At 30.9% G+C, this 19,645-nt stretch overlaps 1 protein-coding gene across 17 annotated transcripts in view; it reads right to left on the bottom strand.

Moving 5' to 3' along the window:
• Positions 1-19,399, bottom strand: part of LOC111688914 (trichohyalin) — a 111,606-nt gene extending 92,207 nt beyond the window's left edge. For 15 of the 17 annotated variants that reach the window (XM_046954465.1, XM_046954472.1, XM_046954471.1 and 12 more), the window contains exons 1-2: positions 18,915-19,399; positions 11,696-12,116 (exon numbers count right to left, since the gene is read on the bottom strand). The gene's annotated coding sequence lies outside the window, so the exon portion shown is untranslated. The remainder of the gene's footprint in view (positions 1-11,695; positions 12,117-18,914) is intronic. The other 2 variants (XM_046954457.1, XM_046954456.1) reach the window with 2 other exon arrangements.
• Positions 19,400-19,645: the final 246 nt, after the last annotated feature.

Below are 19,645 nucleotides of genomic sequence, written 5' to 3' on the forward strand. Positions count from 1 at the left end.
GCCAAAGACTTTTTCTTAATCACAGAGAACACATTGTTGTAGCATGCAAAACATCATTTCCGTTTACAACCATGCAGATGGGATGTCTTCGGCAACAGCACCTAGAGACGAAACCGGTAGACAATGTTGTAAATCAGTTATGAACATGCTCTCTGAACAAACCTGCACAAGATAAGGAAATTCAATAGCATCACTTGTAAAAGATACCTTTTATCCATCATCTATCAACCATGCATACTTCTCATTCATGCCGTATCATATAAATTTAAGACCAACTCCTCTCTAACGCTTTGTCCCACAGTCACTCCTCTGTATCCCTAGTCTTTGAACCGCCACTACAGCAACTACGTAAAACCCGAAGGAACCTCAACCAACTGACCATCCAGGAAATAGTCCAGCGGCCAACTGGCTACCCGTAGTACCAGATTATGTGGTTCTTTTTTTCGACCCCATGTCAAATTATTCCAACGAATGTCCGAGAAGGGAAGTGACATCACCAGTATATAGTCCCGGCAGACTAGAGATTAGTATTCAAGGATATTTGACTTTAATCTTTTTACATCGAAAGTAGCAGTTAAAAATTATGCAGGAACTTTATTTCACGCTGGTGAATAAACTTCCTCAATGTCTTGTCTAGATGTGGACTAGCTAGAGGGGATGCGAAACCTTCCTTATATACTAAATTAAAAATTTGCATGAATGGTAAACTATTACAGCTAGAATTATCAAATTATGCACGTAGATATATGACATCTATGTGGAGAAATAGTGGTTTTTCAATATGAAAAAAAGTATGAAAAAGACATATGAATATCTTTGAAACCATTACAGCTTCAATCATTAAACATAGTAAAGTGGGTCTTTTCTTAAATTTTTTAGGGTAGCAAAGCAACTCTGGGTATATGTATTTCTATTAAACCAATACTTATAAAGACTAATTTTGTGATAATATCAAAAAAATTTAATTATGGACAGTACTGACAAATTGGTGTGAAGTTTTTAGTTGATAAAAATCTGTAATTATTGAAATTCTCTAAAATAATAATATTACGATTTTTTTATAAAAAGTACTTTGCTGTCATTACTTGATAGTAATTTAGTGTAATGTAATGTTTATTTTTTAAAATATTAAAATTTTCATTTAGGAATATTTTTTCTTTGTTTGATAAATAACAATAATTTATAGTAAAAGTTTTAATTTCTATAGTTTTGAATAGAAAATTTTCACATACATCGATATCAGTGAATGACTGACTAGCTGACTATATGTCTGTACTTCACATGCCATTAAAAAAAAATAGAAAATAATTTTCAAATATTTTTATTATTATTTATTTACATATATACGAATAGCTAAAGATATACACTTTCATTAACATGTATTTCTAACTCATAGAGGAATACGGCAAAATTGATAACGTGTTGGGAAATTGGTACAAAGTCGATTCCATCATCGATAACTATAGACACGACATTGCATGTTGTTGAGCCGTAACCAATACCAAACAATGAATAGAATAGTTACACCATACAACTGTTACTCACACAATGAGTCAAAATATACGAAACATAAAATCTAGACAATTACAGACTGATGGACGGACGGACGGACAGACCGACCAGCAGACAAACAGTCAGAAAGTTAAAAGATACTCACGATTAGAATATAGTTTTTAATTTTTTTCCTATTATTTTTTATTCATTTGAATGTACCAGTTAGTATGTGCGTGTATTTGCCAGTTTACTACGAATTATAATTTTTCACCTGTTTTTATTTTCTCTATATGTTGTTTTCCCATTGATTTCATTATCATTTGAAGGGGTATTTTTAGTTTGTTGGGGCTTTTTAAACTCATTGATCGTTTGAGAATGGGGACAAGTGTACAGTGTGACAAATATTCAATTAAATATTTTGAAGTATAACAAATTTGAAATATGTATGTATGTAGTTGTAAGTATCTATTTACATATGTAAATTAGATCTGCCCATTAAAAATTTTATTAGAATTGAAAAAACATGAATGAGAATGAACGCTTTTTATTATATATATGATTTTTTTACAATATCTATGAACAAAATTATAAATTTTAAGAAAATATAGAAATAATTATGTATTAATGAAAAAATTCATAATATAACTTTTATCAAAAATTTCTTATAATATTTGCCCATAAACAAATTGCACTAGAAAGGAAAAGACTAGATATCTAGATATTGAAACTAAATTAAACCCATAAAGGAAAAATATATGTACATTTTGAGATCCTACCTAATAAATACTTAGTTCATTAGTTATTTTTACTTATTTCTAAAACAATTTAGGTTGAGGTTTAATTTAAGTGATGTTGACAGGTGTAATTTTGTTTAATGGTTTTAAGACAACCGTTTATATTATGTAAAACAAATGAAACCTTTTTTTAGTTTTTTTTTTTTAGGAATGATAACTATTTCTTATTTAAAATACAATATTAAATAGCGGAAGTTAAAAAAGCTAAGTCAATAAATATTTGAATAGAGAAAATTTACATATAAAATATAAAAAACGTCATCAAAATTTGTGTTAAGCTGCGAGATGTACGATTTTATTTTTATCCCTTTGCTCTGAATTACCACGATTAATGGGCTTCTAAGGACTCTAACAGAGAAAAGGACTTAGAACTCTCCGCTACACAGATTATGTCGTAATACTTTAAAGGGAAATTATCCAAATTACTTGTGTAGAAAAGCTAGGGAAGTTCTGAATACGGCCTTGAACTGGGCTTTACCATAATTTAAAGCCGGCGAAATCAGTATAGGTATACTACCTGATCAAGAAGATGATAAAAGTGTAATATCAAACTACTACAGGGATTTAACCGTACATTCTGCTTGGTCGTAAAAGAGAGCAACCACTACATCAAACGTTGCTATATATTCTACCTATTGAAACATATTTAAGATTTGAGGCGGCTATTATAGCCGAACGGCTCATAACTTTATTCGAACTGTCCAAAAGCGGTTATAGGGAAGGCTATACAAAATCATCGGACGTTCCGAATCGTGTGGAACACACAAAATATATCGAAAACTTTGAAAAGATTTTTCCAGAAACGCTGAATCCAAATATCGGACAAAATGGGCCTGCGGTTATATATTTTAAACCCAGAACAGAAATATAGCACCGTTTACATAATCACAACAAAATCTTAGAGGCTGAAATAATATTGAATAACAATAAATTGGCGTTCACAGGGCATAACATATTTATCGACAACTTTTTAGTTAAATTAATGTCCATTTCAGATTGTAAAAAAAGTTTTAACTGAATACACTCCCTCTACCCGGGGGCATGTGACCTTCGCCTTGGTATTATTGCAATCCCGGGATATAAAGAGGTGGGTAATACCTCAGGTTTGGCCGGTACTGAAAAATTGGATACAGTATACTGCTTGGTTTAGTCCTTGCATAGATTGACAGAGGTCAGACTAGAGCACCGCATAATCTGGTACTACGGATGGCTAGTCAATCGCAGGACTATGTCCTGGCTGGTCAGTTGGTTGAGGTTCCTTCAGGATGCACGTACTGGCTGTGGTTTAAAACCAAATTTGCGGGAAAAGTAAGTGACGGTTAAAAAGCTGATACATGATAAAGTCAATATGTCAGGATAAGTTCGGTGCTGTTGCCGAAAATAACAGAAACCCCAAAGAGGATTGACTGTGGGACTAAGCGTTGGAAATGAGCTGGTTTTAATTGTATATGCTACGGGATGAATGTGGGGTACGGCGGGCCTCACCCACCCGTCTAACTATAATAAATGTATCGTATGTTTTTCTCTTATGAATGTGTCGTATGAATGGGATGTGTGAATGATGATGGATGAAAGGTATCATATACATTTGATACCATTAAATTTTCCTTCTTTGTCCAGATATGTTCAGAGTATACTCTGTTCATATCCAAATTACGACAGTGAGTCCCTGTGAGTAAGAACAATTTCTTCGGCTTATTGATGGATCGTACTTTGGTCCACCGGTTACGTCTCTAGGTGCTGTTGGCGAATCAACAGACGCTATCCAATTGTCAGAGATTAGATAGCTCGAGTACTCCAGCAAAGTACTTGTTCCTGGTCCGGTCAAAGTCAATGTACAAAAATTGCCATCTGAGTTCTTCATTGAAGAACAAAGGGGCATTGGTAGACTGTTCTCATGACTACCCAGTGGATGAAAAAGACGACCGTGAGATAAGGCCGTCAGGGAAGATCTATGATGGTATTCTTAGTGAACATAAAGGATTACGGGTACAGTTATAGGAAAATCAACGTGGGGATACAAACGAATTTAAAGCAAGTGAAACTCTGAAGCACCTTTATTAGGTCTTTATGGGCTAATATAGTAATTCGATTCGTATTACGAAATAGTATGTAATAAAACACTTTTCCATTTTTACGAAAGTACCATAACCTTTCGTAATATTTTTTGAAATTTAGGCAAAATATACATAATGATATAAATACAAAAAGGAAACAACAACATTTCGGAATAAAATCACTTTAAATTCTCAAAATGAAAATAAAATTTGATTAAAGATGTTACCCTACATACACCAATCTTAAGGTATAATAATCGACTAAGAATCATTTGCTAAGTCTGTCCGTCCATTTAAAACTTTTAATCAATTTAGATATTGCAATTGTCCAGATATTTTTGATGTAATTTGACACAAGGACAAAACCTATGGCAAATATATACAATCAGTCCATTTTTTCACCTAGCCTCCATACAACCGTAAATGTATAGTTTTACAAAGGTAAAACAATCCCATTTTTAGTCGTCGATTGGCCAGTAGACTGCACAAATCCATTATGGGAAAAGTTCAAAGTTCCTGCAAAAGTCTTTTTTATTTCTTTCGATGTAAAGAAATTTGATTCATCCATATATCCACAACTTATTTTCTAGTTCCGAGTACTGGTCCCAGAAATAAATACATTATAACCCTCATCATTAAGATAAACCACGATATCTTAATGACGATGTTGCAAAGCTTCCAACATTTTTATTTAAATTTCTGTTCTTTTTTTGCATCACCAAACACATTTTTATATTTGTAGCAAAAGTAGAAAAAAACAATTTTGTTCACAATTAATATTAAAAAAACAACCTCGTTTGAGGGCACCCAACCAACATTAAATAAATTTAAGAAATGTGTAATTGAAGGACAAACCCAAACATTATTATTGCGCAATGGAGGGTATATAAAGTTCGACCTCGCCATAAGTAACACTCTTATTCGTATTTGTTAAAAGTTTTTAAATTCAACTACAAACCAACAACAACAACTGCTGCTGTTACTCGAACGAAAACTAAATATAAGCAACCACACCAATATGCTGTGGTTTAAATCATACCTCGTTTTGGATTATGTTTTCAATTGTTTAAAAATAAAAGAGTAAAAAATATATTCATTCATAAAGATCTAGATTCAATACTCGTTCATGTTACTCGCCTTCCTGCCAGTGGGAGGAGGGTTAGTTAGTTTTTTTTTATTAACAAAATATTTACAATGGGAAAAAGTTTGAATGTAAGTAGTTGCAGTTGTACTGGTAGTGGAAGTAATTGCTGTTGCAAGAGTAGTAGTTGGGTTGAATGTTACTGGATTTTGGGTGTTGCAGTTTGTATGATGATGTTTGCCCATTTATTGTGCGATATGCAGAACAAGTACTCGTACGTGCATCCACAGTCGTTCAATATGATATGAATTGTGGGCTGTGGATACACCCGTCTCGTCAACTTTATTATCATTATTATTGTTATTATTAATGTAGGCAGGTAAGCAGCCTGGCAGTCAGTCATCGTGCTGCAGCAGCCATGTATGAAAGTGGCAAGAGGAAAATTATTGTGCTTGCATTGTGTAGGTGCATTATAATAATAAATTGAATGTACATACATATGTGTGAGTGTGTGTGCCTTTTTTTATTTCGTCTTCTTTTTTATGTGGCACTGCAATACAATGTGCAACTTTTGTTTAGGGGTTTGCGTGCAGTTGTTTGCTTACAAGCACATGTCGAATATATTTGGACTTTTTCTGCCTTACCTATTTATGTTTGTATGTACGTATGTATGTTTGTATACATCAAATATAAAAGTAAAATACAAATACAGAAAAAAAAAACTTGAATCATGTTTAATATACACACGAGTGCACTTGGCATGCGATTTGTTTGTCAAACAGCAAAGAAGAAGTTGACTGTTTTTTTCTGTTCTTTCTCTCTGCTTTGTTTCAAATAATTCGGGCTACATTTTCAATATTGTAAATGTCTTTTCGATGTAACTTACAAAATATTTGAACTAAATACAAGCGTACACACTGGCATCAGTATCTTCCTAATTGGGCTACTTTGAATAATTAATATAAAAATGCATTTTTGTTCTAGTTACATTTTGTTTTCCGTTTGGAAAATATATATTTGCAACATTTTATGTACATATGCATTCATGTATTTTTGCACATGAATGCAACTAAATTAGAAAAGTTAAAGTTCTAAAGCAAGGAAATAAGGATGATGGTACATTACTGCAGTTTAGTTAAAGTTTCCAGTTGTTAATCGGTAATTAACTTTAAAAGGATTTTGAAAACAGAAAGGATAACAATGTTCTATGTTTATATTTTGCAAAACATAATATGAAAGTTTCGTTTTTTTATTAAAGGGTGATATCTTTTAATTTACTTGGGCTCTTTTTGAACTACAGATTTTATTGCATAAATAAATCCCTTATTCTTCCTACAGTCATCACCATCAGATCATGCAAATAACATCTTTGATTTAATATAATTTAATAGCAATGTTATAATGTAGAGGAGCAAAATGTGGTGCTATATTGCACCACCTGTATAACCATAATTTTTAATATAATTTAATAGCAATGTTATAATGTAGAGGAGCAAAATGTGGTGCTATATTCCACCACCTGTATAACCATCATATTATGGTTGTTGTTATTGTAACAGCTTACACTATACGATTTTAATCCAGGGGTTTTGTATTCAGGTCCAAGCTCGTAAGGCAATGAACTCAGAAACATTCATGACCAAAGATTTTCTATTCTATTGTTCCACTCTTGTCCACAACACCCTCCCCCCGGGCATGATTCCTTGATGATAGATCACATATTAGTTTATTGCAATCCGAGAGTAAAGAGGTAATACCAGTACCTCAGTCTGCCGGGACTATAAACTGCTGATGTCAGTTCACGCCTTGGCTACTCCTTGGTATATATATTCGACATGGGGTCTAAGATGTGGCCAGGCTGGTCAGTTGACTGTGGTTTAAACCCAAATTCGCGGAAAGTGTATGTGACGGTTAAAGGGCTGATGTAAGGTGAAGTCTACATTTACCATATTATCATTGAATTTTCCTTTTTTATAGGTCTTTTCATTGTAAACTCTGTTCATAACATAATTACCGCAGTTAGTCCCTGTGAGTAAAAACAAAGTTTCGGTTACCTTTCATTAAGGTAACATAATACCAAAGGAAAGGAATATTACAAAATCAGATGCGTGAACGACTTCTCAAAGGACTTTTATAGCAAATTCCCATTTTCGTACCTGGTTACCAAAATTTATTACCGAAACTTGCAGTGCTTGAAACTCCAAACACCTTTATCCATAGGTAGTCGGTGTGACAGCCACACCTGCCTTATCCTAGCTATTACGGAAACGGGCACCATTGCGATGTAGAATTTCTGTTGGATTTAGAGACATTAAGGTGGGACTGAGTACTGTAGTGGTCTGATTCTTGAATGATTTGTAAGAGTGATTAATATTAACATGAAAGTTTCGTATATTGAGTTTGTGTGGTACCAAGTTATACTATACATAATGTGGACGTTTGACCAATATTTTTGTATATTACGAACATCATCGGAAACTTATAATACTCTTTGAACTATAGTGATGTAGACCGTAATAAAGCACAAAAACTTTTGATTGACTTTCAGGAAAGACTACACTGAAAGTGGACTTTATGTTAAAAAATTAAAGATTATTTTCTTTATTAAAATCTTAAAGCGCTGTAATTGGGAAGTTACTGAATTCCATTCTTAAACTTTATGCTTAAATTGGATTATCAATATATAAATGCATATTTGTTTAAAATGAAAATCTACTGCAATGTGTATAAAACTTCTTATATGTACAATCTTTTTTTAAACAGAATTAAACCAAAATTCCGCAAATCTTATATTAACTTCATCATATTGAACATTGGTAGAAAAGTACAAACGTACTACTAAAATATTCATGGTTATACGTGCTAAATACTGCAGTTCAAAAACTTACTATTGCATCTTCAAACGATTTCTATGTCAAAAGTAACAACAACTGTAACACTCACGTTCTAAGGGTCTTTAACTAGTTCATCTAATAAATTATTTTCCTAATTAACACTCTCTTGCACAAAGCAATATATCATTCATTCCGCAATGAACTGCCAAATTGAAACTTTTCAACATTTCGCGCCAAAAAAGGTGCAAAAATATAAAAATTACCAAATAAATTATACAACAACCATTAAATAAATAAAACACACATATACAAAAAATAACAGTGAAAATAAATACCTTTAAGGTTTATGCACTCGAATACAATAATTGCTGTTAAATTTTTCGACAAACCACAAAATTTCAAATACTCACTAACCTCTCAATAGCCCTAGAAACTTGGACGGCTTTAGGTTGTTGGTTGTAAGTGAGTGAGTGAGTGTGGCAAACAAGGGGTTGAGTGCAAAGTAAAATTCGAACAACAAAACATTCCACTAAACAAATTGAAAATATGCATTTTGTAGTAAAACATTAATGAAATGAAAAATAAATATTCATACATTCATACAAACAATAAACTTTACGTTTTATCACATACAACCATCCATCCAACAGTACAACCACCCACCCACTGCCTACGATTTAATCAGTTCCATATTCAACACGCCACATACAAGAATTCACCACTTACTCTACACCTACTACTACTACATTTAAACTTGTCCAGTTAACAGGAAGTAAAAAGAGAGACAAAGTGAGAGAGATTGTATAGAGGGCAAGTGAGAATTATCACACTTCCAATGCATGCTCCTGTCACCGTTATTTATTAGAGCTACAAATAATTTCATTTCTAAACTCTCTCTTTTTCTCTGAATTTTTTCTGCTGGCTCTCATTTTCACACTGGATTTGTTCGGTGACGATTGAACGATAGCGTCATATATATAGAAGGCATACATACTTATATCTACACATATACATAAGTACTTATGTATGTACATACGTACTGTGTATGTATGAATGTTTTGTATGTAAATATGTTTGTTCTACCTTCATCATTAGTATGCTTGTGTCAGACTGTTCTTGAGTTTCTTTTCTTCATTTATTCAGTTTTTTGTTGTTGTTTTGGTAAGACAACAACATTTTACATATTGCAACATAAACCCCCCTCCTGTCGTATAAAGAAATAAGGTTAAAAATCGAAATCAATAAAAAATTATTGGACTGATCTAAAATTAGACATACGCAAGAGAGTATTATATTGTCTACCTCTATATTTTTTTTGGCCCATAAACCCTCACCTTAACAAAAAAATAACCATTCAACCGCTTCCCACCCCATACTCACTCACAACCGATATGTATCTACAAGAGTACAAATAAACAAACTCAACAAAACTACAAGTAGTAAATATAAATGAAAACTTAACTATTAACCCATATTCACTTAAGAATGTTGACTTTTACCACGAACATTATAAAAACCGTTAAATTTAAATTACACACTAAATCGTCTATAATTGGTTAAATTAAAAAAGAGTTAATGCTTTTCGTTTTAGGTTTAATGAAAATTGCCATTTAAGGTCGCAATTTGAGGATAATTTAAATCATTAAATTATTTGCTGAGTTTTTCTTTTTTAAGGGACACACATACACAAAGCTTAGGAGTTTTTAGATACAATCTATATTTTGCATACAATAATGACCAACATATTTATATTGCTCCGATCGTCATTTCAAAAGTTAACTTTGTGAGATGTAAAAATAGTTTAAAATCCAAGTAAATTACCCCAAAAAACGATATCCAGTTGGGAGGCCAACAATTCCGGGTATTTTGTAGTGAGATATTGATGTTTAAAGATTATCAAAAAAGTCAGTGATTTCCATTTACGTCTAATATCCTGTTTGGCTCCATTTCGTATTTCTTCATGGATGTACTCCTTGTAAACGAGGGTTAATATAATCGTCTCTTATGTGTCCCCTATGTAAGCGATAGAGAGGAAGCTTGAAAAACAAAGTTAACCCTAAATGGTAGGTTAAATATATAGCACGGAAACTTTCGAACGAACTGAAATTGTTATTGTCGAAAAAAAACTAATAATAAAAAATTTTATTGGACAGCCAACGATCTAGGTGAGGTTGTTGGAAGAATATATACTATATGTACTATACATACATATATAGTATATATACTGCATTCAAAGAAATGCACCTAGGCCGTTATCGGGCCTGTCATACACTTCAATTCATAGTAAATAAAGCGTGATATTTGAGGGTACATATGATTTTTTCCAATCACTGTTCATTAGGGACATAATATTCGAAATAATATCGTAGTTAAGATGTTTGGATCTGATTTCGATGAACACATTTGAAAGACAAAGAATTTGCACCAGAGTTCCAATGTACTCTTCACATATCTGAATAAGTACTCCAAATTTTGTACAGTTGTGCCCCTAATCGTGTTTGACTTTTAAGGAAGGCTTCCCATTAGGGACATTCCATTGAGATCTTTTTTGGCCCATGTTTTAAATTCAGTTCTCGTTGCTCGAACGGGTTTGCGTTATTACTTTGAGTTCACTTTTGTTTAAACAAATATATTCACTCTTTCGTACCCGACTGCCCTTACAAACACTTGAACTGATAATTATTTTATTTATTTATTTGTAATCAAATTGTCAGATAAACAAAAGTTGTAATATCTGAAAACCGTATATATAGCTATAGTTTTAAAATTAAAACTTACATTACATTCGGATTTTGTATAGAATGATTTTGAATAGCTGAGGTCTACGAAATGTTTTTCGAATTAAAATTTTACTTTCTGAATTTGTAGTAGAATTGTCAACATAATCAATCTTATATTATATATCGAAATATAAATTCAACTAAGATTTTTTTTGAATTAACGCAATAGTACTTCAAATAATATAAATGAGAATATTTTTATATTAATGACAAAAGTTCTAAATAAATGAAGTTTACTACAAAATTAAACATTTTGTATAAATAACTAAGAATTATGAGATCTTAAAATATATTTCAAATATTTTAGAGATAAATATGTACATATGTATGTATGTATGTATGTATGTAAGTACTCTAAGAATATGTGATGTATTATGTAAGCATGTAAATTTAATTTGGGAAAAAGGTAACGTGTTGGAAAGTCTAGTGTTTTAGGTGTTTTGAAAACTATTTTAAATGTGACTTAATTAACAAAAACAAAAGAAATATGTATTTACTGTCCATACTAATGTGGCCAGGCGCTGTGTTAAAATTAATTAATTAATTAACTATAAATTTTGTTTTTATTTAAATGGTTATGAATTGGATGAATTTATAATTTACTTATTTATTTTTAATATAAATATTTAAATAAAAATAAGTGTCTTTAACTCACCTGCTTTGCTTAGTCTGTGAATTTTGAATGTTTTCTTTTAAACCTTGGATCGAAAGAAAAATTTTTAAGGGGATTTTGTTGTTTGTTTGATTTGTTTTTTTTTTTTTATTTTATTTTATGCTTCGTTCTTGTTTTTCCTTATTTGTCTAAGACGTTGCGCGTTTTTTTATTTAAATTTTCTTTTTGTTGATTTTTGAATAAATGCTTTGCTTTAATGGTTGTATGCTTTAGAATGTAATTGAAATTTAAGCATTTCATTCCATTTAGTAACTATCTATGTTGGGTTTTAGATTTTTCTGTAATTTGTAGATGTTGTTTAATTTCATACATTGGTGACTGGCGAAAACACACAATTGTAACAAAAAAACAAAATATTTATTTATTATTATTTTTATTTATTGTAGGTTCAAATTTCATAACGCTGAAAAAAGATTTGTATATAAATGATTGTTTACACCATTTTCAACTGTGTCATTAAAGAAAGATGCGGTTTTTGTTGATTTTGTCATTTCATTTTTAACAACTCGAAATAATGGTCGTTGATCCAGAAAAATGATCTAGCTATGTTTACCTATCAGTCTATCTTTTGAAAACATGTCATTACGCTGCTAAATCTAATATTTGTTTGCAGAAAATCCATTTGTTGTCAATATATGATTATGATATGAAATAATTAAGACTAAATATCACAAAAAACATCATCAAATTCTGTAGACATCGGTTCAAGTTTACATCCATTCAATTTCGTTACATAAAGGTAACGAAATTGATACAATCCGTTGTCGAAAGTGACCTTACTACGTTTGTTAACATTAAGAGAATGGATGGGTATAAAATTAAACTAACAACCACCCTTGTAATTTTGACAACGCATCGTTGTAATTTTGACAACTCATCGTTGTAATTTTGACAACGCATCATTGCCATTGCATCAATTCGATTACGTTTTATGTCATTTTGGAAACGCATCGCTTTGACTTTGACTAAATTTTGGTTGACAACATAGTGTTGTCACTTTGGAAACACATCATTATTTTTTTGTTGATTTGATAACGTCATGTATTTTTTATATTTTTGTTTTTGATTTGAGAACTAAACGTACGTACTTTGACAATAGATAAAAAGGTAGAAACTCTTTGCTGTCAATTTGGTACCAGGCTTTTGCATAATTTTAAAACATTTATTTCCCTTTGTGTATTTACTAATCTATCAAGTTCATAACATAGAATAGTCCATACATTGCTCAATAGACAAGACAATGGATTATTCTAAAGAATTTTCTATAGACTCATCAATATAATAGAGAAGTAAATAGACTTGGTATGTTAGTCTATTGACTATTCTATTTTAATCAGTTGTATATTGACTGATCCATTGATTAGTGCATTAAATGGTGAGTCATCTAGTCTATTGACCGGTCTAGTTCATTTACTAGTCTATTGACTATTATATATATTTGTGATTATTCACTAGTCGATAGTGACTGGTTTTTTGATTAGTAACTATCTTTAGTCTATGATAAGATGGGATTGTCTGCTGAATAGCCTATGGACTAAACTATGACAAATCTGTTGATTAGTCTATAAACTGTGAGCTAGACCATTGCTGACTTATCTGTGGATTTCGTAATTTAAGATTCTCGAACTCGTTTGGTTTTAATAAAATAATTTTAGTAATATTCAGTTAAATGTTGACACTTAACCACTTCTTAAGTGATTGTGATTGATTATATAAAGTGTTTAAAGTCGTTTATACATTGGGTTAATTAAGGACCAAACTCTATTATTGTTTGTTTACAAAACTAATTTATTCAATATATTATCATCGACGGTTGGCGAAAAAATCGTCAGAAAAAGTCGTTTTTGTAAAAAAAAACCCTTGTTACACTAAACTCCTCAATGATGAGAGTAGTAATACATATGTGTGGTGCTTCTGTTTTTAATATACATACGTATGTATGTATATTAATCACATGGTTTAAAATTATTTAAATTTATAATCACAGGTCGCAATTTCGAATATGGTATGTTCCAAGTGTGAACCCTTTTGATTCTGGTTGAAATCGAACCATTATTTTACCTAACCTCCATACAACCAGGTTCCTTTAATAGGTCTTTGAGTTCTATAAAAGTCTAAAAAACTGCTCCAATACAAAAAGCCCTTTAGATAATAACTGGAAGGTTCATAATTCACTTATACACACAAAAATTTAATAAAAATTTACATTAATACTTTGTTATTAAAAAAACACACAATTTACTCATAACCAGTATAGTGTATAACTTGGTCGGTCATGCCGCTCTTAACTTTCTTACAAATTTTTATTTATATCACAAATATATGTTTAAAAATTGTATAAGAGAAATGTATATCAGCCTAAAAGAATACATTACAATTATCCTTTTAATTCATTCTTATTTGAGTCTGTAAAGAATATGTATGTGTGACACATATTCTTGACCTAGCGATAATATGCAAACAAACAACAAGAAATAATTTCATCAAGACAAAAAAAAGACACAAAAAATGTTCTTTGTCACAATTGAAAATGGTGTTTGTATGTGTGAGTGTAGATTTAATTAAAAATACAATCTTTATAAGCAGTTTTTTTGTTTTGTTGTTGCTGCTGCTGTGTATACGTTTTACATATAAATATTGATAAATATTTATTTGTTTTTGTTTTTTCTTTTTTTGCTTTTACAGAGTTTTGAATTGCTAAAGATTATATCACATTTCTAAAGAACAACAACAACAACAACAATAATAATAGTATTCATATGAGTTCGTGAAATGTTTAAGTCCTTTGGTAAGCGATTTTATTTCTGTGATTATACATGCTTGTTTAATGTTTTATCAACAACATCAATATTGATGTCGAAGTTGCTTCCGACGACGACGTTATCGTTGTCGTCGCAGTTGCTGTTAACGTTAGCATAAGTTTAAACGTTAACGTTGTCATGTATTCCCTATAAAGCCACTGACATACATTTCACTTGTTCACCAAGAAGAACCATTAACAATGAGACACAAATTCAAACTTGTACGAAAATAATCGTCATTTGTCATACAATATTAATACATACATAGATACACTCTTAACATTAACTCTCCTGTTTAAAAAAAAACTCACTAAATTCTTTTCAATGTATGCGTGAGCGTAATGTACGTATGAGTAATATTATTTATATATAATTGTGTGTGTGTGTATGTGCACTACGCACTTCTGTACGGCGCATCGAGAGGAGTTTTATACGAAACCCACAAAAAAACTTTATGTGCGAGTATTTTATTTTTCTTTTCATGTTCTTCTATTTTCTTGTAAACTTTTTTTGTGAAGCTCTTCGAAATGGTTCAACAATCCTACGAGAAAAATTATCAACATTTACACTACATATTTATATGTATGGTATACACATATACAAACATATGTATGTATTTAAGTGTAATTTTAGAGTTCAGGGATGGTAGTATCATATTCTTCTATATTTGTCCAAATCACAATTGGCGTTGTAACTTACTACACTCCAATATAGTTGAAACATTCATGAATACCTACATATATTTATTTTAAACATTTTAAACCATTATTTATAGTATGACGAATGCCGGGCCATATTCCATCCAATACGACATAAAATGTCGGGGACTACTTTTGCAAGAAGTTTGTTCAAAACGACCAAATATTAAATAATAATTTTTCCCTTTTGCGGTCCACTGGTGAAACGATTCTTGATGAAAGTCGTATGTCGCAGGTTCCTAATTTGAGAGAAAGAATTTCCATTGTAATATCGATAGCATTTTTTTAAATCAGGCTGCAATAGATGCACACGTGGGTCCTTTTAGTGCCTTTGTTAATATATTAATATATTAAAGAAGGAGGAAGAGGACATAGAAAGTTATGGTAAGAAAAATAGTGGCGAGAAATTAAGGGGGCATTAATAGTAATAGAGGACACTGAAAGACTGAGATAAGATAGTCAGAGAGAGATTAAGTACTTAAACGAAAAGGGTCTCGAACTCGAAAAAGCTACTGATCAGTGCTATTTGAGTTTGTGTCCTCAAACCAACCGCAATGACTGATAAAGGCGTTAAGGTTATCTATTTTAGTCCCTGATAACTCTGAGGTTTCCTCCAGAAATCGATGTCGTAGATACCGATGTCGGATATTCTCCAGCGCCGGACAGTGGCAAAGAAGATGTTCTATTGATTGCTCTTCTTCCTCGTCCTGACAGCTTCTGCAGTAGTCATTATAAGGTAATCCAAGTCACATTACGTGGTTACCAAATTTACAGTGTCCAGTGATGACAGCTATAGTTTTGCTGAGGCTTCGGCTGTATCGTAGAAGATGATCCTCTTTATCAAGCTTTGGCCATATCTTCTTTGTTTGAGTACAAGTAGGCTTATTTTCCCATTTTGCTTGAGAGACTTCATTAAACATGTTATCTATAAGTCTTTTGCATACTCCTATCGGAGTACCGCAGAAATGGTCTATGTCCGAGTCGGACAATTGCGTACCCGCCTTCGCGAGCTCGTCAGCAATACAATTGCCTTTAGAGTCCCCGTGTCCTCGTACCCATACGAGTACGATGTTTGAATGTATCGCCATCCTATTTAAGGATGTCCGGCATTCCTGGACTAGTCGTGATGTAGAACAGGATACACCTGTCAGGGACTTAATTGCAGCTCCTAATCTTTACCGACTATCGGTATCTCGGTATATCTCTGTTTGATATCTTATGATACTAGAGCCAGTTTGCCGTTCTCTTTATGGCCGATATTTCAGCCTGGATTGGATTACAATCATTACCGATTCTAAAAATATCGATAGCATAGTGAAATACATTTTATGACATTGAGTGGGTTTCGACGAATTAAGATCCAAATATCTTGAGAACACTTTCCACGTATTACATTACTCTGGAAATCTGAAAATTCTAAGGAAATTTTGGGTTTTTGAACACTGGACATTAATTTCATTCATAAATCCCTATATAAGGTTTTTTAACTAATAGCGAACTAGAAGTTTTTTAGTTTCTACTTTCGAACTAATCTAAATTACAAAAAGCTCGGTATATGATAACAAGAAGCCTTCGTTAAATGTCATTTCATAGGTTCTTTCCTTTTTGGGAAATTCCTAAACATCTTCTCAAATTGCGATTCTTGATATTTCTTAAAAAACATCAAATTACGAGGCAAATAGGTCGTGCTTTTTATATTAAAATGTTTTGCGTTTTAGAAAAATATGAAACTGATTTATGTTAAAGAAAATCTTATTTTAATAAACAAAGTTAAGGCAACATTTTGCTCTAAAAATTGCAAAAATCTATCAGTTTTAAAGAAATTTCTTTAAAATTACGCCCGATATTTTAAAGAAAGTTGTCCAAAGTATGACAAAATCGGAAATGGGAAACAAAATTATGGTACGCGTTTGTACAAGCTCTTTGTTTTATTTGACAAGTCGTTTAGAAAAGCGAGATTAACTCCAAAAAAACTAAAAATTCTGCTCCACTGTATGCAGATAATTTTAACGTTTATAACTTGAACTTAATTTACGAGAAAGTGTTCATTTTTGACACAAGCCTAGTGCATTCTTCCGAAAAACACCATAAAGTTTTAAATCTCATAATTTTGTTGATACTAACAATGTTCAGAAATAAAAAAGGTTTTATAAAACTTGCTTGGTTTATCTAAATTTTTAAAATATCGATTCACTTATGGACCACACTAGGTTTTTCCGAAATTCATTTTATAATTTAAAAGCCACTTTAAATGTTTCAATATTTGCTTTACCCCCATTATCACAATGTCTGATTATTTTTATACCCTTCAACTTCGTGAGAAGGGTATATATAAGTTTGTCATTCCGTTTGTAATTTCTATAGTATAATTTTTCGACCCTATCAATGAAATCAATTTTCTGAAGACTCCAGATATCTTCAAGATCCAAATCTTCAATAATTCTGTCAGGCATGCTTTCGAGAAGTTTCCTATTGAAAATCAGCAAAATCGGTCCATAAATAACTGAGATATGGGTAAAAATCTGAGACTAAAATTTCCTCAACAAATTATAAATAAAATCATAAAAACAACAAGGAGATAAAGCAGTAATATGTTGGTAATACAGCTCATTTTCATTTGAGGGCGGTAATACAGTTTAGCGGTGGTAGTACAGTACAACGGTTAATATTTCTTTCTGCTACAGTTTATATTTGTTTGTAAATGTTATGTGTGACATGTGTCCAGAGATACAAAATAAATAAAATCTGTTTTTTAAAACATAATTGGCGAAGGGTATATAAGATTCGGCACAGCCGAATATAGAAATCTGACTTGTTTATCTTAAGGTTAAACTGATTGTTTTCATTCAAAATATATTTTAACCGACAAAATAACTTTCGGTTAAACGATAACCGAAGATGTAGTTAACGGGGCTTAATCGTATATTGTACTAATATTGATCCATAGCAGACCCTAACAATTAAAATTTTCCAAAATTAAAACTTTGAATTTTCTCTTAATTTCGTTTGAAGTTGTTTGATTTAAAAAATCTATTAGTGATAAATTTTTCTAAAAATAACTGCCCAGATACTGAAAAAAGTTTTTTTAGTCGAAATAATTTCACAGAATTTCCATCCCTGAACTATAATCATTAACTTTATTTTTATATATATACTTATATATATATTTATGTATGTATATAATTTAATATTAATGTATGTATATGTAGGTTGGTATGTATGTTAGAATGTGTAGTCAGTAAGAATTTTTGACAAAAACTTATCAACATCCGATGAAAAAAGAAAAAAGTTTTCTTCATTTTTCATGTTTTTTCCATAAAAAGACATCAATCGATATATGCCGCTTATTAAAAGTTCCGTTCAGATTTCTTTTCCTTAGAAAAATTCAAAGCATTTTTTTTAATATTTAAATGTATTTTTAAAAATTTTTAATCTTTCATTAAAAAAACTCAATTAGTTTTTAATAAATACTTTTTTTATTTTTTTCAATAATTTTTTTTAATTTTCCCATTTTTTTTCTTATTCAAAATCACTCCATTTTTCTGTATCTATAACAGCAAATACGTGTGTTTTTGCCGTTTTTTTTTTATTCATAACACTTTTTCACTAACGTTATTTTAACAAGGGAAAAATTTTAATTTCAGCGTGTATGTATATTCTTAACCCGATTTTTCTATATGTATTTTTTTTTTTCTTATATACCTTTTTCTTATTAATTTCCATACAATTTTCGTTATATTTTAGTTGTAGTTGTAATTTAAATACATTTATAATTAATTTGGTGGGTTAAATTTGGATATTTTTTCTCTTTTTTAGAATTTCATATTTTTTACATCTCATCTTCATATTTTGAATTTATTTATTTAATTTTTTTTTTATTTTTTGTGATATTTTCTTTTTAATAATTTTTATGAAATTTTCTTTTATTTTTGTTAGATTTTAAGCACCAATTATTATTCCGACGTATACACCTTTTTTTCTTCGATTTCTATACTTCGTCTAAACTTCTTTGCAACTATATATTTAATTTTCTTCTCTATCTATAACAACGTATAAATACGATTTTTTCTTCTTTTGCTGCTCATCTAATTTAATACACCAAAAAAAAAGACGAAAAAAGAAGCAGAACTTTTTTTTGTAAAAAAAAGAAACTAGTAAGAAGAAAATTGTGTGTGTGTATATATTTTGTAGTTGGATGGTTGGTTGGTATGTGGTATGTTTTTCTTTTATTTTTTTTTAAATATTATTTTCTTTCAAATATTTTTATCAACCCAATTGTGCGGCACTTTTAGCCAGTTTTTTATTAAACGCCGTTTTCCAACTAACTACCCTTAAAGAACTGATTTGTTGGCCCCATGTTGGTTGCTTGTTAAACCCCGAAAATGTGAAAAGTGATTACATTGTTTCGTATGTGTCAAATTCACCACTTTGTG

The sequence above is a fragment of the Lucilia cuprina genome, chromosome 6 (assembly GCF_022045245.1).
Source record: "Lucilia cuprina isolate Lc7/37 chromosome 6, ASM2204524v1, whole genome shotgun sequence".
Classification (NCBI taxonomy): Eukaryota; Metazoa; Arthropoda; class Insecta; order Diptera; family Calliphoridae; genus Lucilia; species Lucilia cuprina.